The 19,739-nt window shown below is 41.9% G+C and overlaps 88 pseudogenes; all 88 read right to left on the reverse strand.

The window, feature by feature from the left end:
- Positions 1-46: 46 nt before the first annotated feature.
- LOC142679014 (5S ribosomal RNA) lies at positions 47-165 on the reverse strand (annotated as a pseudogene).
- Positions 166-232: 67 nt separating this feature from the next.
- Positions 233-351, reverse strand: LOC142679814 (5S ribosomal RNA; annotated as a pseudogene).
- A 253-nt stretch (positions 352-604) lies between these two features.
- On the reverse strand, positions 605-723 carry LOC142678248 (5S ribosomal RNA; annotated as a pseudogene).
- A 67-nt stretch (positions 724-790) lies between these two features.
- LOC142677771 (5S ribosomal RNA) lies at positions 791-909 on the reverse strand (annotated as a pseudogene).
- Positions 910-976: 67 nt separating this feature from the next.
- Positions 977-1,095, reverse strand: LOC142679016 (5S ribosomal RNA; annotated as a pseudogene).
- Positions 1,096-1,162: 67 nt separating this feature from the next.
- On the reverse strand, positions 1,163-1,281 carry LOC142679842 (5S ribosomal RNA; annotated as a pseudogene).
- Positions 1,282-1,348: 67 nt separating this feature from the next.
- On the reverse strand, positions 1,349-1,467 carry LOC142679015 (5S ribosomal RNA; annotated as a pseudogene).
- Positions 1,468-1,534: 67 nt separating this feature from the next.
- Positions 1,535-1,653, reverse strand: LOC142679745 (5S ribosomal RNA; annotated as a pseudogene).
- Positions 1,654-1,906: 253 nt separating this feature from the next.
- On the reverse strand, positions 1,907-2,025 carry LOC142678888 (5S ribosomal RNA; annotated as a pseudogene).
- Positions 2,026-2,092: 67 nt separating this feature from the next.
- On the reverse strand, positions 2,093-2,211 carry LOC142677772 (5S ribosomal RNA; annotated as a pseudogene).
- A 67-nt stretch (positions 2,212-2,278) lies between these two features.
- LOC142678637 (5S ribosomal RNA) lies at positions 2,279-2,397 on the reverse strand (annotated as a pseudogene).
- A 67-nt stretch (positions 2,398-2,464) lies between these two features.
- On the reverse strand, positions 2,465-2,583 carry LOC142678620 (5S ribosomal RNA; annotated as a pseudogene).
- A 253-nt stretch (positions 2,584-2,836) lies between these two features.
- Positions 2,837-2,955, reverse strand: LOC142679123 (5S ribosomal RNA; annotated as a pseudogene).
- Positions 2,956-3,022: 67 nt separating this feature from the next.
- Positions 3,023-3,141, reverse strand: LOC142679154 (5S ribosomal RNA; annotated as a pseudogene).
- Positions 3,142-3,208: 67 nt separating this feature from the next.
- Positions 3,209-3,327, reverse strand: LOC142678411 (5S ribosomal RNA; annotated as a pseudogene).
- A 253-nt stretch (positions 3,328-3,580) lies between these two features.
- LOC142679747 (5S ribosomal RNA) lies at positions 3,581-3,699 on the reverse strand (annotated as a pseudogene).
- Positions 3,700-3,766: 67 nt separating this feature from the next.
- LOC142679788 (5S ribosomal RNA) lies at positions 3,767-3,885 on the reverse strand (annotated as a pseudogene).
- Positions 3,886-3,952: 67 nt separating this feature from the next.
- LOC142678636 (5S ribosomal RNA) lies at positions 3,953-4,071 on the reverse strand (annotated as a pseudogene).
- Positions 4,072-4,138: 67 nt separating this feature from the next.
- LOC142678341 (5S ribosomal RNA) lies at positions 4,139-4,257 on the reverse strand (annotated as a pseudogene).
- A 67-nt stretch (positions 4,258-4,324) lies between these two features.
- LOC142678115 (5S ribosomal RNA) lies at positions 4,325-4,443 on the reverse strand (annotated as a pseudogene).
- A 253-nt stretch (positions 4,444-4,696) lies between these two features.
- Positions 4,697-4,815, reverse strand: LOC142678226 (5S ribosomal RNA; annotated as a pseudogene).
- Positions 4,816-4,882: 67 nt separating this feature from the next.
- On the reverse strand, positions 4,883-5,001 carry LOC142679963 (5S ribosomal RNA; annotated as a pseudogene).
- Positions 5,002-5,068: 67 nt separating this feature from the next.
- LOC142678098 (5S ribosomal RNA) lies at positions 5,069-5,187 on the reverse strand (annotated as a pseudogene).
- Positions 5,188-5,254: 67 nt separating this feature from the next.
- LOC142678681 (5S ribosomal RNA) lies at positions 5,255-5,373 on the reverse strand (annotated as a pseudogene).
- Positions 5,374-5,440: 67 nt separating this feature from the next.
- LOC142679165 (5S ribosomal RNA) lies at positions 5,441-5,559 on the reverse strand (annotated as a pseudogene).
- A 67-nt stretch (positions 5,560-5,626) lies between these two features.
- Positions 5,627-5,745, reverse strand: LOC142679748 (5S ribosomal RNA; annotated as a pseudogene).
- A 67-nt stretch (positions 5,746-5,812) lies between these two features.
- Positions 5,813-5,931, reverse strand: LOC142679964 (5S ribosomal RNA; annotated as a pseudogene).
- A 67-nt stretch (positions 5,932-5,998) lies between these two features.
- Positions 5,999-6,117, reverse strand: LOC142678607 (5S ribosomal RNA; annotated as a pseudogene).
- Positions 6,118-6,184: 67 nt separating this feature from the next.
- On the reverse strand, positions 6,185-6,303 carry LOC142679749 (5S ribosomal RNA; annotated as a pseudogene).
- Positions 6,304-6,370: 67 nt separating this feature from the next.
- LOC142679966 (5S ribosomal RNA) lies at positions 6,371-6,489 on the reverse strand (annotated as a pseudogene).
- A 67-nt stretch (positions 6,490-6,556) lies between these two features.
- LOC142679056 (5S ribosomal RNA) lies at positions 6,557-6,675 on the reverse strand (annotated as a pseudogene).
- A 67-nt stretch (positions 6,676-6,742) lies between these two features.
- Positions 6,743-6,861, reverse strand: LOC142679204 (5S ribosomal RNA; annotated as a pseudogene).
- A 67-nt stretch (positions 6,862-6,928) lies between these two features.
- LOC142679750 (5S ribosomal RNA) lies at positions 6,929-7,047 on the reverse strand (annotated as a pseudogene).
- A 67-nt stretch (positions 7,048-7,114) lies between these two features.
- Positions 7,115-7,233, reverse strand: LOC142678486 (5S ribosomal RNA; annotated as a pseudogene).
- A 67-nt stretch (positions 7,234-7,300) lies between these two features.
- LOC142677976 (5S ribosomal RNA) lies at positions 7,301-7,419 on the reverse strand (annotated as a pseudogene).
- A 67-nt stretch (positions 7,420-7,486) lies between these two features.
- Positions 7,487-7,605, reverse strand: LOC142679752 (5S ribosomal RNA; annotated as a pseudogene).
- A 67-nt stretch (positions 7,606-7,672) lies between these two features.
- Positions 7,673-7,791, reverse strand: LOC142678755 (5S ribosomal RNA; annotated as a pseudogene).
- Positions 7,792-7,858: 67 nt separating this feature from the next.
- LOC142678717 (5S ribosomal RNA) lies at positions 7,859-7,977 on the reverse strand (annotated as a pseudogene).
- Positions 7,978-8,416: 439 nt separating this feature from the next.
- Positions 8,417-8,535, reverse strand: LOC142679753 (5S ribosomal RNA; annotated as a pseudogene).
- Positions 8,536-8,602: 67 nt separating this feature from the next.
- LOC142679222 (5S ribosomal RNA) lies at positions 8,603-8,721 on the reverse strand (annotated as a pseudogene).
- Positions 8,722-8,788: 67 nt separating this feature from the next.
- LOC142677804 (5S ribosomal RNA) lies at positions 8,789-8,907 on the reverse strand (annotated as a pseudogene).
- Positions 8,908-8,974: 67 nt separating this feature from the next.
- Positions 8,975-9,093, reverse strand: LOC142678175 (5S ribosomal RNA; annotated as a pseudogene).
- Positions 9,094-9,160: 67 nt separating this feature from the next.
- LOC142678817 (5S ribosomal RNA) lies at positions 9,161-9,279 on the reverse strand (annotated as a pseudogene).
- A 67-nt stretch (positions 9,280-9,346) lies between these two features.
- LOC142678553 (5S ribosomal RNA) lies at positions 9,347-9,465 on the reverse strand (annotated as a pseudogene).
- A 67-nt stretch (positions 9,466-9,532) lies between these two features.
- LOC142678322 (5S ribosomal RNA) lies at positions 9,533-9,651 on the reverse strand (annotated as a pseudogene).
- A 67-nt stretch (positions 9,652-9,718) lies between these two features.
- On the reverse strand, positions 9,719-9,837 carry LOC142679967 (5S ribosomal RNA; annotated as a pseudogene).
- Positions 9,838-9,904: 67 nt separating this feature from the next.
- Positions 9,905-10,023, reverse strand: LOC142677843 (5S ribosomal RNA; annotated as a pseudogene).
- Positions 10,024-10,090: 67 nt separating this feature from the next.
- On the reverse strand, positions 10,091-10,209 carry LOC142678303 (5S ribosomal RNA; annotated as a pseudogene).
- A 253-nt stretch (positions 10,210-10,462) lies between these two features.
- LOC142679003 (5S ribosomal RNA) lies at positions 10,463-10,581 on the reverse strand (annotated as a pseudogene).
- Positions 10,582-10,648: 67 nt separating this feature from the next.
- Positions 10,649-10,767, reverse strand: LOC142679968 (5S ribosomal RNA; annotated as a pseudogene).
- A 67-nt stretch (positions 10,768-10,834) lies between these two features.
- LOC142679248 (5S ribosomal RNA) lies at positions 10,835-10,953 on the reverse strand (annotated as a pseudogene).
- Positions 10,954-11,020: 67 nt separating this feature from the next.
- Positions 11,021-11,139, reverse strand: LOC142677773 (5S ribosomal RNA; annotated as a pseudogene).
- A 67-nt stretch (positions 11,140-11,206) lies between these two features.
- Positions 11,207-11,325, reverse strand: LOC142678030 (5S ribosomal RNA; annotated as a pseudogene).
- A 67-nt stretch (positions 11,326-11,392) lies between these two features.
- On the reverse strand, positions 11,393-11,511 carry LOC142679969 (5S ribosomal RNA; annotated as a pseudogene).
- A 625-nt stretch (positions 11,512-12,136) lies between these two features.
- Positions 12,137-12,255, reverse strand: LOC142679754 (5S ribosomal RNA; annotated as a pseudogene).
- Positions 12,256-12,508: 253 nt separating this feature from the next.
- Positions 12,509-12,627, reverse strand: LOC142677805 (5S ribosomal RNA; annotated as a pseudogene).
- A 67-nt stretch (positions 12,628-12,694) lies between these two features.
- LOC142678176 (5S ribosomal RNA) lies at positions 12,695-12,813 on the reverse strand (annotated as a pseudogene).
- Positions 12,814-12,880: 67 nt separating this feature from the next.
- Positions 12,881-12,999, reverse strand: LOC142679970 (5S ribosomal RNA; annotated as a pseudogene).
- A 67-nt stretch (positions 13,000-13,066) lies between these two features.
- On the reverse strand, positions 13,067-13,185 carry LOC142678960 (5S ribosomal RNA; annotated as a pseudogene).
- Positions 13,186-13,252: 67 nt separating this feature from the next.
- On the reverse strand, positions 13,253-13,371 carry LOC142678323 (5S ribosomal RNA; annotated as a pseudogene).
- Positions 13,372-13,438: 67 nt separating this feature from the next.
- LOC142679755 (5S ribosomal RNA) lies at positions 13,439-13,557 on the reverse strand (annotated as a pseudogene).
- A 67-nt stretch (positions 13,558-13,624) lies between these two features.
- LOC142679223 (5S ribosomal RNA) lies at positions 13,625-13,743 on the reverse strand (annotated as a pseudogene).
- A 67-nt stretch (positions 13,744-13,810) lies between these two features.
- On the reverse strand, positions 13,811-13,929 carry LOC142677806 (5S ribosomal RNA; annotated as a pseudogene).
- A 67-nt stretch (positions 13,930-13,996) lies between these two features.
- LOC142678178 (5S ribosomal RNA) lies at positions 13,997-14,115 on the reverse strand (annotated as a pseudogene).
- A 67-nt stretch (positions 14,116-14,182) lies between these two features.
- LOC142678818 (5S ribosomal RNA) lies at positions 14,183-14,301 on the reverse strand (annotated as a pseudogene).
- Positions 14,302-14,368: 67 nt separating this feature from the next.
- On the reverse strand, positions 14,369-14,487 carry LOC142678907 (5S ribosomal RNA; annotated as a pseudogene).
- A 67-nt stretch (positions 14,488-14,554) lies between these two features.
- On the reverse strand, positions 14,555-14,673 carry LOC142678961 (5S ribosomal RNA; annotated as a pseudogene).
- Positions 14,674-14,740: 67 nt separating this feature from the next.
- Positions 14,741-14,859, reverse strand: LOC142678721 (5S ribosomal RNA; annotated as a pseudogene).
- Positions 14,860-14,926: 67 nt separating this feature from the next.
- LOC142679973 (5S ribosomal RNA) lies at positions 14,927-15,045 on the reverse strand (annotated as a pseudogene).
- A 67-nt stretch (positions 15,046-15,112) lies between these two features.
- On the reverse strand, positions 15,113-15,231 carry LOC142680031 (5S ribosomal RNA; annotated as a pseudogene).
- A 67-nt stretch (positions 15,232-15,298) lies between these two features.
- LOC142677724 (5S ribosomal RNA) lies at positions 15,299-15,417 on the reverse strand (annotated as a pseudogene).
- A 67-nt stretch (positions 15,418-15,484) lies between these two features.
- LOC142678304 (5S ribosomal RNA) lies at positions 15,485-15,603 on the reverse strand (annotated as a pseudogene).
- A 67-nt stretch (positions 15,604-15,670) lies between these two features.
- LOC142678924 (5S ribosomal RNA) lies at positions 15,671-15,789 on the reverse strand (annotated as a pseudogene).
- Positions 15,790-15,856: 67 nt separating this feature from the next.
- Positions 15,857-15,975, reverse strand: LOC142679226 (5S ribosomal RNA; annotated as a pseudogene).
- Positions 15,976-16,042: 67 nt separating this feature from the next.
- Positions 16,043-16,161, reverse strand: LOC142679820 (5S ribosomal RNA; annotated as a pseudogene).
- Positions 16,162-16,228: 67 nt separating this feature from the next.
- LOC142679756 (5S ribosomal RNA) lies at positions 16,229-16,347 on the reverse strand (annotated as a pseudogene).
- Positions 16,348-16,414: 67 nt separating this feature from the next.
- Positions 16,415-16,533, reverse strand: LOC142679156 (5S ribosomal RNA; annotated as a pseudogene).
- A 67-nt stretch (positions 16,534-16,600) lies between these two features.
- Positions 16,601-16,719, reverse strand: LOC142679757 (5S ribosomal RNA; annotated as a pseudogene).
- Positions 16,720-16,786: 67 nt separating this feature from the next.
- LOC142678648 (5S ribosomal RNA) lies at positions 16,787-16,905 on the reverse strand (annotated as a pseudogene).
- A 253-nt stretch (positions 16,906-17,158) lies between these two features.
- Positions 17,159-17,277, reverse strand: LOC142678617 (5S ribosomal RNA; annotated as a pseudogene).
- Positions 17,278-17,344: 67 nt separating this feature from the next.
- Positions 17,345-17,463, reverse strand: LOC142679050 (5S ribosomal RNA; annotated as a pseudogene).
- A 67-nt stretch (positions 17,464-17,530) lies between these two features.
- On the reverse strand, positions 17,531-17,649 carry LOC142678797 (5S ribosomal RNA; annotated as a pseudogene).
- Positions 17,650-17,716: 67 nt separating this feature from the next.
- LOC142678229 (5S ribosomal RNA) lies at positions 17,717-17,835 on the reverse strand (annotated as a pseudogene).
- Positions 17,836-18,088: 253 nt separating this feature from the next.
- LOC142678591 (5S ribosomal RNA) lies at positions 18,089-18,207 on the reverse strand (annotated as a pseudogene).
- A 67-nt stretch (positions 18,208-18,274) lies between these two features.
- Positions 18,275-18,393, reverse strand: LOC142678032 (5S ribosomal RNA; annotated as a pseudogene).
- A 438-nt stretch (positions 18,394-18,831) lies between these two features.
- On the reverse strand, positions 18,832-18,950 carry LOC142679953 (5S ribosomal RNA; annotated as a pseudogene).
- A 67-nt stretch (positions 18,951-19,017) lies between these two features.
- LOC142678170 (5S ribosomal RNA) lies at positions 19,018-19,136 on the reverse strand (annotated as a pseudogene).
- A 67-nt stretch (positions 19,137-19,203) lies between these two features.
- Positions 19,204-19,322, reverse strand: LOC142679139 (5S ribosomal RNA; annotated as a pseudogene).
- Between the last annotated feature and the right edge of the window lie 417 nt (positions 19,323-19,739).

Below are 19,739 nucleotides of genomic sequence, written 5' to 3' on the forward strand. Positions count from 1 at the left end.
TCCTATTTAATCTATTGTGAAACAAAATCTAAACAACATAATAAAAAGTCAACCGCACCACGGATTCCCAGACAGTCTCCCACACTGGTACTAGGGAGGCGTTAAGCTGTGTAACTTCTGCGATCTAACGAGAGCAGGCGCATTCAGCTTAGAATGGCCATTGACATTAAATGCTTTAATCCATAGTCCTTTTTAATCGATTGTGAAACAAAATCTAAACGACATAATAAAAAGTCAACCGCACCACGGATTCCCAGACAGTCTCCCACAATGGTACTAGCGAGGCCTTAAGCTGTGTAACTTCTGCGATCTGACGAGAGCAGGCACATTCAGCTTAGAATGGCCATTGACATTAAAAGCCTTAATCCATAGTCCTATTTAATCTATTGTGAAACAAAAGCTAAACAACATAATAAAAAGTCAACCGCAAAACGGATTCCCAGACAGTCTCCCACAGTGGTACTAGCGAGGCCTTAAGCTGTGTAACTTCTGCGATCTGACGAGAGCAGGGACATTCAGTTTAGAATGGCCATTGAGATTAAATGCTTTAATCCATAGTCCTTTTTAATCGATTGTGAAACAAAATCTAAACGACATAATAAAAATTCAACCGCACCACGCATTCCCAGACAGTCTCCCACACTGGTACTAGCGAGGCCTTAAGCTGTGTAACTTCTGCGATCTGACGAGAGCAGGCACATTCAGCTTAGAATGGCCATTGACATGAAATGCTTTAATCCATAGTCCTTTTTAATCGATTGTAAAACAAAATCTAAACGACATAATAAAAAGGCAACCGCACCACGGATTCCCAGACAGTCTCCCACACTGGTACTAGCGAGGCCTTAAGCTGTGTAACTTCTGCGATCTGACGAGAGCAGGCACATTCAGCTTAGAATGGCCATTGACATTAAATGCTTTAATCCATAGTCCTTTTTAATCGATTGTGAAACAAAATCTAAACGACATAATAAAAAGTCAACAGCACCACGGATTCCCAGACAGTCTCCCACACTGGTACTAGGGAGGCGTTAAGCTGTGTAACTACTGCGATCTAACGAGAGCAGGCACATTCAGCTTAGAATGGCCATTGACATTAAATGCTTTAATCCATAGTCCTTTTTAATCGATTGTGAAACAAAATCTAAACGACATAATAAAAAGTCAACCGCACCACGGATTCCCAGACAGTCTCCCATACTGGTACTAGCGAGGCCTTAAGCTGGGTAACTTCTGCGATCTGACGAGAGCAGGCACATTCAGCTTAGAATGGCCATTGACGTTAAATGATTTAATCCATAGTCCTATTTAATCTATTGTGAAACAAAATCTAAACAACATAATAAAAAGTCAACCGCACCACGGATTCCCAGACAGTCTCCCACACTGGTACTAGGGAGGCGTTAAGCTGTGTAACTTCTGCGATCTAACGAGAGCAGGCGCATTCAGCTTAGAATGGCCATTGACATTAAATGCTTTAATCCATAGTCCTTTTTAATCGATTGTGAAACAAAATCTAAACGACATAATAAAAAGTCAACCGCACCACGGATTCCCAGACAGTCTCCCACACTGGTACTAGCGAGGCCTTAAGCTGTGTAACTTCTGCGATCTGACGAGAGCAGGCACATTCAGCTTAGAATGGCCATTGACAATAAAAGCCTTAATCCATAGTCCTATTTAATCTATTGTGAAACAAAAGCTAAACAACATAATAAAAAGTCAACCGCAAAACGGATTCCCAGACAGTCTCCCACAGTGGTACTAGCGAGGCCTTAAGCTGTGTAACTTCTGCGATCTGACGAGAGCAGGGACATTCAGTTTAGAATGGCCATTGAGATTAAATGCTTTAATCCATAGTCCTTTTTAATCGATTGTGAAACAAAATCTAAACGACATAATAAAAATTCAACCGCACCACGCATTCCCAGACAGTCTCCCACACTGGTACTAGCGAGGCCTTAAGCTGTGTAACTTCTGCGATCTGACGAGAGCAGGCACATTCATCTTAGAATGGCCATTGACATGAAATGCTTTAATCCATAGTCCTTTTTAATCGATTGTAAAACAAAATCTAAACGACATAATAAAAAGGCAACCGCACCACGGATTCCCAGACAGTCTCCCACACTGGTACTAGCGAGGCCTTAAGCTGTGTAACTTCTGCGATCTGACGAGAGCAGGCACATTCAGCTTAGAATGGCCATTGACATTAAATGCTTTAATCCATAGTCCTTTTTAATCGATTGTGAAACAAAATCTAAACGACATAATAAAAAGTCAACCGCACCACGGATTCCTAGACAGTCTCCCACACTGGTACTAGCGAGGCCTTAAGCTGTGTAACTTCTGCGATCTGACGAGAGCCGGCACATTCAGCTTAGAATGGCCATTGACATTAAATGCTTTAATCCATAGTCCTTTTTAATCGATTGTGAAACAAAATCTAAACGACATAATAAAAAGACAACAGCACCACGGATTCCCAGACAGTCTCCCACACTGGTACTAGCGAGGCCTTAAGCTGTGTAACTTCTGCGATCTGACGAGAGCAGGCACATTCAGCTTAGAATGGCCATTGACGTTAAATGCTTTAATCCATAGTCCTATTTAATCTATTGTGAAACAAAACCTAAACGACATAATAAAAAGTCAACCGCAAAACGGATTCCCAGACAGTCTCCCACAGTGGTACTAGCGAGGCCTTAAGCTGTGTAACTTCTGCGATCTGACGAGAGCAGGGACATACAGTTTAGAATGGCCATTGACATTAAATGCTTTAATCCATAGTCCTTTTTAATCGATTGTGAAACAAAATCTAAACGACATAATAAAAAGGCAACCGCACCACGGATTCCCAGACAGTCTCCCACACTGGTACTAGCGAGGCGTTAAGCTGTGTAACTTCTGCGATCTAACGAGAGCAGGCACATTCAGCTTAGAATGGCCATTGACATTAAATGCTTTAATCCATAGTCCTTTTTAATCTATTGTGAAACAAAATCTAAACGACATAATAAAAAGTCAACCGCACCACTGATTCCCAGACAGTCTCCCACACTGGTACTAGCGAGGCGTTAAGCTGTGTAACTTCTGCGATCTAACGAGAGCAGGCACATTCAGCTTAGAATGGCCATTGACTTTAAATGCTTTAATCCATAGTCCTTTTTAATCGATTGTGAAACAAAATCTAAACGACATAATAAAAAGTCAACCGCACCACGGATTCCCAGACAGTCTCCCACACTGGTACTAGCGAGGCCTTAAGCTGTGTAACTTGTGCGATCTGACGAGAGCAGGCACATTCAGCTTAGAATGGCCATTGACATTAAAAGCCTTAATCCATAGTCCTATTTAATCTATTGTGAAACAAAATCTAAACAACATAATAAAAAGTCAACCGCACCACGGATTCCCAGACAGTCTCCCACACTGGTATTAGCGAGGACTTAAGCTATGTAACTTCTGCGTTCTGACGAGAGAAGGCACATTCAGCTTAGAATGGCCATTGACGTTAAATGCTTTAATCCATAGTCCTTTTTAATCGATTGTGAAACAAAATCTAAACGACATAATAAAAAGTCAACCGCACCACGGATTCCCAGACAGTCTCCCACACTGGTACTAGCGAGGCCTTAAGCTGTGTAACTTCTGCGATCTGACGAGAGCAGGCACATTCAGCTTAGAATGGCCATTGACATTAAATGCTTTAATCCATAGTCCTTTTTAATCGATTGTGAAACAAAATCTAAACGACATAATAAAAATTCAACAGCACCACGAATTCCCAGACAGTCTCCCACACTGGTACTTGCGAGGCCTTAAGCTGTGTAACTTCTGCGATCTGACGAGAGCAGGCACATTCAGCTTAGAATGGCCATTGACGTTAAATGCTTTAATCCATAGTCCTATTTAATCTATTGTGAAACAAAATCTAAACAACATAATAAAAAGTCAACCGCACCACGGATTCCCAGACAGTCACCCACACTGGTACTAGCGAGGCGTTAAGCTGTGTAACTTCTGCGATCTAACGAGAGCAGGCACATTCAGCTTAGAATGGCCATTGACATTAAAAGCCTTAATCCATAGTCCTATTTAATCTATTGTGAAACAAAACCTAAACAACATAATAAAAAGTCAACCGCACCACGCATTCCCAGACAGTCTCCCACACTGGTACCAGCGAGGCCTTAAGCTGTGTAACTTCTGCGATCTGACGAGAGCAGGGACATTCAGCTTAGAATGGCCATTGACATTAAAGGCTTTAATCCATAGTCCTTTTTAATCGATTGTGAAACAAAATCTAAACGACATAATAAAAACTCAACCGCACCACAGATTCCCAGACAGTCTCCCACACTGGTACTAGCGAGGCCTTAAGCTGTGTAACTTCTGCGTTCGGACGAGAGCAGGCACATTCAGCTTAGAATGGCCATTGACGTTAAATGCTTTAATCCATAGTCCTTTTTAATCTATTGTGAAACTAAATCTTAACGACATAATAAAAAGTCAACCACACCACGGATTCCCAGACAGTCTCCCACACTGGTACTAGTGAGGCGTTAAGCTGTGTAACTTCTGCGATCTAACGAGAGCAGGCACATTCAGCTTAGAATTGCCATTGACATTAAATGCTTTAATCCATAGTCCTTTTTAATCGATTGTGAAACAAAATCTAAACGACATAATAAAAAGTCAACCGCACCACGGATTCCCAGACAGTCTCCCACACTGGTACTAGCGAGGCCTTAAGCTGTGTATCTTCTGCGATCTGACGAGAGCAGGGACATTCAGCTTAGAATGGCCATTGACATTAAATGCTTTAATCCATAGTCCTTTTTAATCGATTGTGAAACAAAATCTAAACGACATAATAAAAAGTCAACCGCACCACGGATTCCCAGACAGTCTCCCACACTGGTACTAGCGAGGCCTTAAGCTGTGTAACTTCTGCGATCTGACGAGAGCAGGGACATTCAGCTTAGAATGGCCATTGACATTAAATGCTTTAATCCATAGTCTTTTTTAATCGATTGTGAAACAAAATCTAAACGACATAATAAAAAGTCAACCGCACCACGGATTCCCAGACAGTCTCCCACACTGGTACTAGCGAGGCCTTAAGCTGTGTAACTTCTGTGATCTGACGAGAGCAGGCACATTCAGCTTAGAATGGCCATTGACATTAAATGCTTTAATCCATAGTCCTTTTTAATCGATTGTGAAACAAAATCTAAACGACATAATAATAAGTCAACCACACCACGCATTCCCAGACAGTCTCCCACACTGGTACTAGCAAGGCCTTAAGCTGTGTAACTTCTGCGATCTGACGAGAGCAGGCACATTCAGCTTAGAATGGCCATTAACATTAAATGCTTTAATCCATAGTCCTTTTTAATCGATTGTGAAACAAAATCTAAACGACATAATAAAAAGTCAACCGCACCACGGATTCCCAGACAGTCTCCCACACTGGTACTAGCGAGGCCTTAAGCTGTGTAACTTCTGCGATCTGACGAAAGGAGGCACATTCAGCTTAGAATGGCCATTGACATTAAATGCTTTAATCCATAGTCCTTTTTAATCGATTGTGAAACAAAATCTAAACGACATAATAATAAGTCAACCGCACCACGGATTCCCAGACAGTCTCCCACACTGGTACTAGCGAGGCCTTAAGCTGTGTAACTTCTGCGATCTGACGAGAGCAGGCACATTCAGCTTAGAATGGCCATTGACATTAGATGCTTTAATCCATAGTCCTTTTTAATCGATTGTGAAACAAAATCTAAACGACATAATAAAAAGTCAACCGCACCACGGATTCCCAGACAGTCTCCCACACTGGTACTAGCGAGGCCTTAAGCTGTGTAACTTCTGCGATCTGACGAGAGCAGGGACATTCAGCTTAGAATGGCCATTGACATTAAAAGCCTTAATCCATAGTCCTTTTTAATCGATTGTGAAACAAAATCTAAACGACATAATAAAAATTCTACCGCACCACGGATTCCCAGACAGTCTCCAACACTGGTACTAGCGAGGCCTTAAGCTGTGTAACTTCTGCGTTCTGACGAGAGCAGGCACATTCAGCTTAGAATGGCCATTGACGTTAAACGCTTTAATCCATAGTCCTATTTAATCTATTGTGAAACAAAATCTAAACGACATAATAAAAAGTCAACCGCACCACGGATTCCCAGACAGTCTCCCACACTGGTACTAGCGAGGCCTTAAGCTGTGTAACTTCTGCGATCTGACGAGAGCAGGCACATTCAGCTTAGAATGGCCATTGACAAAAAATGCTTTAATCCATAGTCCTTTTTAATCGATTGTGAAACAAAATCTAAACGACATAATAAAAAGTCAACCGCACCACGGATTCCCAGACAGTCTCCCACACTGGTACTAGCGAGGCCTTAAGCTGTGTAACTTCTGCGATCTGACGAGAGCAGGGACATTCAGCTTAGAATGGCCATTGACATTAAATGCTTTAATCCATAGTCCTTTTTAATCGATTGTGAAACAAAATCTAAACGACATAATAAAAATTCAACCGCACCACGGATTCCCAGACATTCTCCCACACTGGTACTAGCGAGGCCTTAAGCTGTGTAACTTCTGCGATCTGACGAGAGCAGGCACATTCAGCTTAGAATGGCCATTGACATTAAATGCTTTAATCCATAGTCCTATTTAATCTATTGTGAAACTAAATCTTAAAGACATAATAAAAAGTCAACCACACCACGGATTCCCAGACAGTCTCCCACACTGGTACTAGTGAGGCGTTAAGCTGTGTAACTTCTGCGATCTAACGAGAGCAGGCACATTCAGCTTAGAATGGCCATTGACATTAAATGCTTTAATCCATAGTCCTTTTTAATTGATTGTGAAACAAAATCTAAACAACATAATAAAAAGTCAACCGCACCACGGATTCCCAGACAGTCTCCCACACTGGTACTAGCGAGGCCTTAAGCTGTGTAACTTCTGCGATCTGACGAGAGCAGGCACATTCAGCTTAGAATGGCCATTGACAAAAAATGCTTTAATCCATAGTCCTTTTTAATCGATTGTGAAACAAAATCTAAACGACATAATAAAAAGTCAACCGCACCACGGATTCCCAGACAGTCTCCCACAGTGGTACTAGCGAGGCCTTAATCTGTGTAACTTCTGCGATCTGACGAGAGCAGGGACATTCAGCTTAGAATGGCCATTGACATTAAATGCTTTAATCCATAGTCCTTTTTAATCGATTGTGAAACAAAATCTAAACGACATAATAAAAATTCAACCGCACCACGGATTCCCAGACAGTCTCCCACACTGGTACTAGCGAGGCCTTAAGCTGTGTAACTTCTGCGTTCTGACGAGAGCAGGGACATTCAGCTTAGAATGGCCATTGACATTAAATGCTTTAATCCATAGTCCTTTTTAATCGATTGTGAAACAAAATCTAAACGACATAATAAAAAGTCAACCGCACCACGGATTCCCAGACAGTCTCCCACACTGGTACTAGCGAGGCCTTAAGCTGTGTAACTTCTGCGATCTGACGAGAGCAGGCACATTCAGCTTAGAATGGCCATTGACATTAAATGCTTTAATCCATAGTCCTTTTTAATCGATTGTGAAACAAAATCTAAACGACATAATAATAAGTCAACCGCACCACGCATTCCCAGACAGTCTCCCACACTGGTACTAGCAAGGCCTTAAGCTGTGTAACTTCTGCGATCTGACGAGAGCAGGCACATTCAGCTTAGATTGGCCATTAACATTAAATGCTTTAATCCATAGTCCTTTTTAATCGATTGTGAAACAAAATCTAAACGACATAATAAAAAGTCAACCGCACCACGGATTCCCAGACAGTCTCCCACACTGGTACTAGCGAGGCATTAAGCTGTGTAACTTCTGCGATCTGACGAGAGCAGGGACATTCAGCTTAGAATGGCCATTGACATTAAATGCTTTAATCCATAGTCCTTTTTAATCGATTGTGAAACAAAATCTAAACGACATAATAAAAATTCAACCACACCACGGATTCCCAGACAGTCTCCCACACTGGTACTAGCGAGGCGTTAAGCTGTGTAACTTCTGTGATCTAACGAGAGCAGGCACATTCAGCTTAGAATGGCCATTGACATTAAATGCTTTAATCCATAGTCCTTTTTAATCGATTGTGAAACAAAATCTAAACGCCATAATAAAAAGTCAACCGCACAACGGATTCCCAGACAGTCTCCCACACTGGTACTAGCGAGGCCTTAAGCTGTGTAACTTCTGCGATCTGACGAAAGGAGGCACATTCAGCTTAGAATGGCCATTGACATTAAATGCTTTAATCCATAGTCCTTTTTAATCGATTGTGAAACAAAATCTAAACGACATAATAATAAGTCAACCGCACCACGGATTCCCAGACAGTCTCCCACACTGGTACTAGCGAGGCCTTAAGCTGTGTAACTTCTGCGATCTGACGAGAGCAGGCACATTCAGCTTAGAATGGCCATTGACATTAAATGCTTTAATCCATAGTCCTTTTTAATCGATTGTGAAACAAAATCTAAACGACATAATAAAAATGCAACCACACCACGGATTCCCAGACAGTCTCCCACACTGGTACTAGCGAGGCCTTAAGCTGTGTAACTTCTGCGATCTGACGAGAGCAGGCACATTCAGCTTAGAATTGCCATTGACGTTACATGCTTTAATCCATAGTCCTATTTAATCTATTGTGAAACAAAATCTAAACGACATAATAAAAAGTCAACCGCACCACGGATTCCCAGACAGTCTCCCACACTGGTACTAGCGAGGCCTTAAGCTGTGTAACTTCTGCGACCTGACGAGAGCAGGCACATTCAGCTTAGAATGGCCATTGACATTAAAAGCCTTAATCCATAGTCCTATTTAATCTATTGTGAAACAATATCTAAACGACATAATAAATAGTCAACCGCACCACTGATTCCCAGACAGTCTCCCACACTGGTACTAGAGAGGCCTTAAGCTGTGTAACTTCTGCGATCTGACGAGGGCAGGCACATTCAGCTTAGAATGGCCATTGACATTAAGTGCTTTAATCCATAGTCCTTTTTAATCGATTGTGAAACAAAATCTAAACGACATAATAAAAAGTCAACCGCACCACGGATTCCCAGACAGTCTCCCACACTGGTACTAGCGAGGCCTTAAGCTGTGTAACTTCTGCGATCTGACGACAGCAGGCACATTCAGCTTAGAATGGCCATTGACATTAAATGCTTTAATCCATAGTCCTTTTTAATCGATTGTGAAACAAAATCTAAACGACATAATAAAAAGTCAACCGCACCACGGATTCCCAGACAGTCTCCCACACTGGTACTAGCGAGTCCTTAAGCTGTGTAACTTCTGCGATCTGACGAGAGCAGGCACATTCAGCTTAGAATGGCCATTGACATTAAGTGCTTTAATCCATAGTCCTTTTTAATCGATTGTGAAACAAAATCTAAACGACATAATAAAAAGTCAACTGCACCACGGATTCCCAGACAGTCTCCCACACTGGTACTAGCGAGGGCTTAAGCTGTGTAACTTCTGCGATCTGACGAGAGCAGGCACATTCAGCTTAGAATGGCCATTGACATTAAATGCTTTAATCCATAGTCCTATTTAATCTATTGTGAAACAAAATCTAAACAACATAGTAAAAAGTCAACCGCACCACGGATTCCCAGACAGTCTCCCACACTGGTACTAGCGAGGCCTTAAGCTGTGTAACTTCTGCGATCTGACGAGAGCAGGGACATTCAGCTTAGAATGGCCATTGACATTAAATGCTTTAATCCATAGTCCTTTTTAATCGATTGTGAAACAAAATCTAAACGACATAATAAAAATTCAACCGCACCACGGATTCCCATACAGTCTCCCACACTGGTACTAGCGAGGCCTTAAGCTGTGTAACTTCTGCGTTCTGACGAGAGCAGGCACATTCAGCTTAGAATGGCCATTGACGTTAAATGCTTTAATCCATAGTCCTATTTAATCTATTGTGAAACAAAATCTAAACGACATAATAAAAAGTCAACCGCACCACGGATTCCCAGACAGTCTCCCACACTGGTACTAGCGAGGCCTTAAGCTGTGTAACTTCTGCGATCTGAGGAGAGCAGGCAAATTCAGCTTAGAATGGCCATTGACATTAAATGCTTTAATCCATAGTCCTTTTTAATCGATTGTGAAACAAAATCTAAACGACATAATAAAAAGTCAACCGCACCACGGATTCCCAGACACTCTCCCACACTGGTACTAGCGAGGGCTTAAGCTGTGTAACTTCTGCGATCTAACGAGAGCAGGCACATTCAGCTTAGAATTGCCATTGACATTAAATGCTTTAATCCATAATCCTTTTTCATCGATTGTGAAACAAAATCTAAACAACATAATAAAAAGTCTACCGCACCACGGATTCCCAGACAGTCTCCCACACTGGTACTAGCGAGGCGTTAAGCTGTGTAACTTCTGCGATCTAACGAGAGCAGGCACATTCAGCTTAGAATGGCCATTGACATTAAATGCTTTAATCCATAGTCCTTTTTAATCGATTGTGAAACAAAATCTAAACGACATAATAAAAAGTCAACCGCACCACGGATTCCCAGACAGTCTCCCACACTGGTACTAGCGAGGCCTTAAGCTGTGTAACTTCTGCGATCTGACGAGAGCAGGGACATTCAGCTTAGAATGGCCATTGACATTAAATGCTTTAATCCATAGTCCTTTTTAATCGATTGTGAAACAAAATCTAAACGACATAATAAAAATGCAACCGCACCACGGATTCCCAGACAGTCTCCAACGCTGGTACTAGCGAGGCCTTAGGCTGTGTAACTTCTGCGTTCTGACGAGAGCAGGCACATTCAGCTTAGAATGGCCATTGACGTTAAATGCTTTAATCCATAGTCCTATTTAATCTATTGTGAAACAAAATCTAAACAACATAATAAAAAGGCAACCGCACCACGGATTCCCAGACAGTCTCCCACACTGGTACTAGCGAGGCCTTAAGCTGTGTAACTTCTGCGATCTGACGAGAGCAGGCACATTCAGCTTAGAATGGCCATTGACATTAAGTGTTTTAATCCATAGTCCTATTTAATCTATTGTGAAACAAAATCTAAACAACATAATAAAAATTCAACCGCACCACGGATTCCCAGACAGTCTCCCACACTGGTACTAGCGAGGCCTTAAGCTGTGTAACTTCTGCGATCTGACGAGAGCAGGCACATTCAGCTTAGAATGGCCATTGACATTAAATGCTTTAATCCATAGTCCTCTTTAATCGATTGTGAAACAAAATCTAAACGACATAATAAAAAGTCAACCGCACCACGGATTCCCAGACAGTCTCCCACACTGGTACTAGCGAGGCCTTAAGCTGTGTAACTTCTGCGATCTGACGAGAGCAGGGACATTCAGCTTAGAATGGCCATTGACATTAAATATTTTAATCCATAGTCCTTTTTAATCGATTGTGAAACAAAATCTAAACGACATAATAAAAATTCAACCACACCACGGATTCCCAGACAGTCTCCCACACTGGTACTAGTGAGGCGTTAAGCTGTGTAACTTCTGCGATTTAACGAGAGCAGGCACATTCAGCTTAGAATGGCCATTGACATTAGATGCTTTAATCCATAGTCCTTTTTAATCGATTGTGAAACAAAATCTAAACGACATAATAAAAATTCAACCACACCACGGATTCCCAGACAGTCTCCCACACTGGTACTAGCGAGGCGTTAAGCTGTGTAACTTCTGTGATCTAACGAGAGCAGGCACATTCAGCTTAGAATGGCCATTGACATTAAATGCTTTAATCCATAGTCCTTTTTAATCGATTGTGAAACAAAATCTAAACGCCATAATAAAAAGTCAACCGCACAACGGATTCCCAGACAGTCTCCCACACTGGTACTAGCGAGGCCTTAAGCTGTGTAACTTCTGCGATCTGACGAAAGGAGGCACATTCAGCTTAGAATGGCCATTGACATTAAATGCTTTAATCCATAGTCCTTTTTAATCGATTGTGAAACAAAATCTAAACGACATAATAATAAGTCAACCGCACCACGGATTCCCAGACAGTCTCCCACACTGGTACTAGCGAGGCCTTAAGCTGTGTAACTTCTGCGATCTGACGAGAGCAGGCACATTCAGCTTAGAATGGCCATTGACATTAAATGCTTTAATCCATAGTCCTTTTTAATCGATTGTGAAACAAAATCTAAACGACATAATAAAAATGCAACCACACCACGGATTCCCAGACAGTCTCCCACACTGGTACTAGCGAGGCCTTAAGCTGTGTAACTTCTGCGATCTGACGAGAGAGGGCACATTCAGCTTAGAATTGCCATTGACGTTACATGCTTTAATCCATAGTCCTATTTAATCTATTGTGAAACAAAATCTAAACGACATAATAAAAAGTCAACCGCACCACGGATTCCCAGACAGTCTCCCACACTGGTACTAGCGAGGCCTTAAGCTGTGTAACTTCTGCGACCTGACGAGAGCAGGCACATTCAGCTTAGAATGGCCATTGACATTAAAAGCCTTAATCCATAGTCCTATTTAATCTATTGTGAAACAATATCTAAACGACATAATAAATAGTCAACCGCACCACTGATTCCCAGACAGTCTCCCACACTGGTACTAGAGAGGCCTTAAGCTGTGTAACTTCTGCGATCTGACGAGGGCAGGCACATTCAGCTTAGAATGGCCATTGACATTAAGTGCTTTAATCCATAGTCCTTTTTAATCGATTGTGAAACAAAATCTAAACGACATAATAAAAAGTCAACCGCACCACGGATTCCCAGACAGTCTCCCACACTGGTACTAGCGAGGCCTTAAGCTGTGTAACTTCTGCGATCTGACGAGAGCAGGGACATTCAGCTTAGAATGGCCATTGACATTAAATGCTTTAATCCATAGTCCTTTTTAATCGATTGTGAAACAAAATCTAAACGACATAATAAAAAGTCAACCGCACCACGGATTCCCAGACAGTCTCCCACACTGGTACTAGAGAGTCCTTAAGCTGTGTAACTTCTGCGATCTGACGAGAGCAGGCACATTCAGCTTAGAATGGCCATTGACATTAAGTGCTTTAATCCATAGTCCTTTTTAATCGATTGTGAAACAAAATCTAAACGACATAATAAAAAGTCAACTGCACCACGGATTCCCAGACAGTCTCCCACACTGGTACTAGCGAGGGCTTAAGCTGTGTAACTTCTGCGATCTGACGAGAGCAGGCACATTCAGCTTAGAATGGCCATTGACATTAAATGCTTTAATCCATAGTCCTTTTTAATCGATTGTGAAACAAAATCTAAACGACATAATAATAAGTCAACCGCACCACGGATTCCCAGACAGTCTCCCACACTGGTACTAGCGAGGCCTTAAGCTGTGTAACTTCTGCGATCTGACGAGAGCAGGCACATTCAGCTTAGAATGGCCATTGACATTAAATGCTTTAATCCATAGTCCTTTTTAATCGATTGTGAAACAAAATCTAAACGACATAATAAAAATGCAACCACACCACGGATTCCCAGACAGTCTCCCACACTGGTACTAGCGAGGCCTTAAGCTGTGTAACTTCTGCGATCTGACGAGAGCAGGCACATTCAGCTTAGAATTGCCATTGACGTTACATGCTTTAATCCATAGTCCTATTTAATCTATTGTGAAACAAAATCTAAACGACATAATAAAAAGTCAACCGCACCACGGATTCCCAGACAGTCTCCCACACTGGTACTAGCGAGGCCTTAAGCTGTGTAACTTCTGCGACCTGACGAGAGCAGGCACATTCAGCTTAGAATGGCCATTGACATTAAAAGCCTTAATCCATAGTCCTATTTAATCTATTGTGAAACAATATCTAAACGACATAATAAATAGTCAACCGCACCACTGATTCCCAGACAGTCTCCCACACTGGTACTAGAGAGGCCTTAAGCTGTGTAACTTCTGCGATCTGACGAGGGCAGGCACATTCAGCTTAGAATGGCCATTGACATTAAGTGCTTTAATCCATAGTCCTTTTTAATCGATTGTGAAACAAAATCTAAACGACATAATAAAAAGTCAACCGCACCACGGATTCCCAGACAGTCTCCCACACTGGTACTAGCGAGGCCTTAAGCTGTGTAACTTCTGCGATCTGACGACAGCAGGCACATTCAGCTTAGAATGGCCATTGACATTAAATGCTTTAATCCATAGTCCTTTTTAATCGATTGTGAAACAAAATCTAAACGACATAATAAAAAGTCAACCGCACCACGGATTCCCAGACAGTCTCCCACACTGGTACTAGCGAGTCCTTAAGCTGTGTAACTTCTGCGATCTGACGAGAGCAGGGACATTCAGCTTAGAATGGTGATTGACATTAAATGCTTTAATCCATAGTCCTTTTTAATCGATTGTGAAACAAAATCTAAACGACATAATAAAAAGTCAACCGCACCACGGATTCCCAGACAGTCTCCCACACTGGTACTAGAGAGTCCTTAAGCTGTGTAACTTCTGCGATCTGACGAGAGCAGGCACATTCAGCTTAGAATGGCCATTGACATTAAGTGCTTTAATCCATAGTCCTTTTTAATCGATTGTGAAACAAAATCTAAACGACATAATAAAAAGTCAACTGCACCACGGATTCCCAATCAGTCTCCCACACTGGTACTAGCGAGGGCTTAAGCTGTGTAACTTCTGCGATCTGACGAGAGCAGGCACATTCAGCTTAGAATGGCCATTGACATTAAATGCTTTAATCCATAGTCCTATTTAATCTATTGTGAAACAAAATCTAAACAACATAGTAAAAAGTCAACCGCACCACGGATTCCCAGACAGTCTCCCACACTGGTACTACCGAGGCCTTAAGCTGTGTAACTTCTGCGATCTGACGAAAGCAGGAACATTCAGCTTAGAATGGCCATTGACATTAAATGCTTTAATCCATAGTCCTTTTTAATCGATTGTGAAACAAAATCTAAACGACATAATAAAATTTCAACCGCACCACGGATTCCCAGGCAGTCTCCCACACTGGTACTAGCGAGGCCTTAAGCTGTGTAACTTCTGCGTTCTGACGAGAGCAGGCACATTCAGCTTAGAATGGCCATTGACGTTAAATGCTTTAATCCATAGTCCTTTTTAATCGATTGTGAAACAAAATCTAAACGACATAATAAAAATTCAACCGCACCACGGATTCCCATACAGTCTCCCACACTAGTACTAGCGAGGCCTTAAGCTGTGTAACTTCTGCGTTCTGACGAGAGCAGGCACATTCAGCTTAGAATGGCCATTGACGTTAAATGCTTTAATCCATAGTCCTATTTAATCTATTGTGAAACAAAATCTAAACGACATAATAAAAAGTCAACCGCACCACGGATTCCCAGACAGTCTCCCACACTGGTACTAGCGAGGCCTTAAGCTGTGTAACTTCTGCGATCTGAGGAGAGCAGGCAAATTCAGCTTAGAATGGCCATTGACATTAAATGCTTTAATCCATAGTCCTTTTTAATCGATTGTGAAACAAAATCTAAACGACATAATAAAAAGTCAACCGCACCACGGATTCCCAGACAGTCTCGCACACTGGTACTAGCGAGGCCTTAAGCTGTGTAACTTCTGCGATCCGACGAGAGCAGGCACATTCAGCTTAGAATGGCCATTGACATTAAATGCTTTAATCCATAGTCCTTTTTAAACTATTGTGAAACAAAATCTAAACGACATAATAAAAAGTCAACCGCACCACGGATTCCCAGACAGTCTCCCACACTGGTACTAGCAAGGCGTTAAGCCGTGTAACTTCTGCGATCTAACGAGAGCAGGCACATTCAGCTTAGAATGGCCATTGACATTAAATGCTTTAATCCATAGTCCTTTTTAATCGATTGTGAAACAACATCTAAACGACATAATAAAAAGACAACCGCACCACGGATTCCCAGACAGTCTCCCACACTGGTACTAGCGAGGCCTTAAGCTGTATAACTTCTGCGTTCTGACGAGAGCAGGCACATTCAGCTTAGAATGGCCATTGACGTTAAATGCTTTAATCCATAGTCCTATTTAATCTACTGTGAAACAAAATCTAAACGCCATAATAAAAAGTCAACCGCACCACGGATTCCCAGACAGTCTCCCACACTGGTACTAGCGAGGCCTTAAGCTGTGTAACTTCTGCGATCTGACGAGAGCAGGCACATTCAGCTTAGAATGGCCATTGACATTAAATGCTTTAATCCATAGTCCTTTTTAATCGATTGTGAAACAAAATCTAAACGACATAATAAAAATTCAACCACACCACGGATTCCCAGACAGTCTCCCACACTGGTACTAGCGAGGCCTTAAGCTGTGTAACTTCTGCGATCTGACGAGAGCATGCACATTCAGCTTAGAATGGCCATTGACGTTAAATGCTTTAATCCATAGTCCTATTTTATCGATTGTGAAACAAAATCTAAACGACATAATAAAAAGTCAACCGCACCACGGATTCCCAGACAGTCTCCCACACTGGTACTAGCGAGGCCTTAAGCTGTGTAACTTCTGCGATCTGACGAGAGCAGGCACATTCAGCTTAGAATGGCCATTGACATTAAAAGCCTTAATCCATAGTCCTATTTAATCTATTGTGAAACAAAATCTAAACAACATAATAAAAAGTCAACCGCACCACGGATTCCCAGACAGTCTCCCACACTGGTACTAGCGAGGCCTTAAGCTGTGTAACTTCTGCGATCTGACGAGAGTAGGGACATTCAGCTTAGAATGGCCATTGACCTTAAATGATTTAATCCATAGTCCTTTTTAATCGATTGTGAAACAAAATCTAAACGACATAATAAAAATTCAACCGCACCACGGATTCCCAGACAGTCTCCCACACTGGTACTAGCGAGGCCTTATGCTGTGTAACTTCTGCGATCTGACGAGAGAAGGCACATTCAGCTTAGAATGGCCATTGACGTTAAATGCTTTAATCCATAGTCCTATTTAATCTATTGTGAAACAAAATCTAAACGACATAATAAAAAGTCAACCGCACCACGGATTCCCAGACAGTCTCCCACACTGGTACTAGCGAGGCGTTAAGCTGTGTAACTTCTGCGATCTAACGAGAGCAGGCACTTTCAGCTTAGAATGGCCATTGACATTAAATGCTTTAATCCATAGTCCTTTTTAATCGATTGTGAAACAAAATCTAAACGACATAATAAAAAGTCAACCGCACCACGGATTCCCAGACAGTCTCCCGCACTGGTACTAGCGAGGCCTTAAGCTGTGTAACTTTTGCGATCTGACGAGAGCAGGCACATTCGGCTTAGAATGGCCATTGACGTTAAATGCTTTAATCCATAGTCCTTTTTAATCGATTGTGAAACAAAATCTAAATGACATAATAAAAAGTCAACCGCACCACGGATTCCCAGACAGTCTCCCACACTGGTACTAGCGAGGCGTTAAGCTGTGTAACTTCTGCGATCTAACGAGAGCAGGCACATTCAGCTTAGAATGGCCATTGACATTAAATGCTTTAATCCATAGTCCTTTTTAATCGATTGTGAAACAAAATCTAAACGACATAATAAAAAGTCAACCGCACCACGGATCCCCAGACAGTCTCCCACACTGGTACTAGCGAGGCCTAAAGCTGTGTAACTTCTGCGATCTGACGAGAGCAGGCACATTCAGCTTAGAATGGCCATTGACATTAAAAGCCTTAATCCATAGTCCTATTTAATCTATTGTGAAACAAAATCTAAACAACATAATAAAAAGTCAACCGCACCACGGATTCCCAGACAGTCTCCCACACTGGCACTAGCGAGGCCTTAAGCTGTGTAACTTCTTCGATCTGTTGAGAGCAGGGACATTCAGCTTAGAATGGCCATTGACATTAAATGCTTTAATCCATAGTCCTGTTTAATCGTTTGTTAAAGAAAATCTAAACGACATAATAAAAAGTCAACCGCACCACGGATTCCCAGACAGTCTCCCACACTGGTACTAGCGAGGCGTTAAGCTGTGTAACTTCTGCGATCTGACGAGAGCAGGCACATTCAGCTTAGAATGGCCATTGACATTAAATGCTTTAATCCATAGTCCTTTTTAATCGATTGTGAAACAAAATCTAAACGACAAAATAAAAATTCAACCGCACCACGGATTCCCAGACAGTCTCCCACACTGGTACTAGCGAGGCCTTAAGCTGTGTAACTTCTGCGATCTGACGAGAGCAGGCACATTCAGCTTAGAATGGCCATTGACGTTAAATGCTTTAATCCATAGTCCTTTTTAATCGATTGTGAAACAAAATCTAAACGACATAATAAAAAGTCAACCACACCATGGATTCCCAGACAGTCTCCCACACTGGTACTAGCGAGGCCTTAAGCTGTGTAACATCTGCGATCTGACGAGAGCAGCACATTCAGCTTAGAATGGCCATTGACGTTAACTGCTTTAATCCATAGTCCTATTTAATCTATTGTGAAACAAAATCTAAACGACATAATAAAAAGTCAACCGCACCACGGATTCCCAGACAGTCTCCCACACTGGTACTAGCGAGGCGTTAAGGGGTGTAACTTCTGCGATCTAACGAGAGCAGGCACATTCAGCTTAGAATGGCCATTGACGTTAAATGCTTTAATCCATAGTCCTATTTAATCTATTGTGAAACAAAATCTAAACGACATAATAAAAAGTCAACCGCACCACGGATTCCCAGACAGTCTCCCACACTGGTACTAGCGAGGCCTTAAGCTGTGTAACTTCTGCGTTCTGACGAGAGCAGGCACATTCAGCTTAGAATGGCCATTGACGTTAAATGCTTTAATCCATAGTCCTATTTAATCTATTGTGAAACAAAATCTAAACGACATAATAAAAAGTCAACCGCACCACGGATTCCCCGACAGTCTCCCACACTGGTACTAGCGAGGCCTTAAGCTGTGTAACTTCTGCGATCTGACGAGAGCAGGGACATTCAGCTTAGAATGGCCATTGACATTAAATGCTTTAATCCATAGTCCTTTTTAATCGATTGTGAAACAAAATCTAAACGACATAATAAAAATTCAACCGCACCACGGATTCCCAGACAGTCTCCCACACTGGTACTAGCGAGGCCTTAAGGGGTGTAACTTCTGCGTTCTGACGAGAGCAGGCACATTCAGCTTAGAATGGCCATTGACGTTAAATGCTTTAATCCATAGTCCTATTTAATCGATTGTGAAACAAAATCTAAACGACATAATAAAAATGCAACCGCACCACGGATTCCCAGACAGTCTCCCACACTGGTACTAGCGAGGCCTTAAGCTGTGTAACTTCTGCGATCTGACAAGAGCAGCACATTCAGCTTAGAATGGCCATCGACGTTAACTGATTTAATCCATAGTCCTATTTAATCTATTGTGAAACAAAATCTAAACGACATAATAAAAAGTCAACCGCACCACGGATTCCCAGACAGTCTCCCACACTGGTACTAGCGAGGCGTTAAGCTGTGTAACTTCTGACGAGAGCAGGCACATTCAGCTTAGAATGGCCATTGACGTTAAATGTTTTAATCCATAGTCCTATTTAATCTATTGTGAAACAAAATCTAA

The sequence above is a fragment of the Rhinoderma darwinii genome (assembly GCF_050947455.1).
Source record: "Rhinoderma darwinii isolate aRhiDar2 chromosome 2 unlocalized genomic scaffold, aRhiDar2.hap1 SUPER_2_unloc_55, whole genome shotgun sequence".
Taxonomy (NCBI): Eukaryota; Metazoa; Chordata; class Amphibia; order Anura; family Rhinodermatidae; genus Rhinoderma; species Rhinoderma darwinii.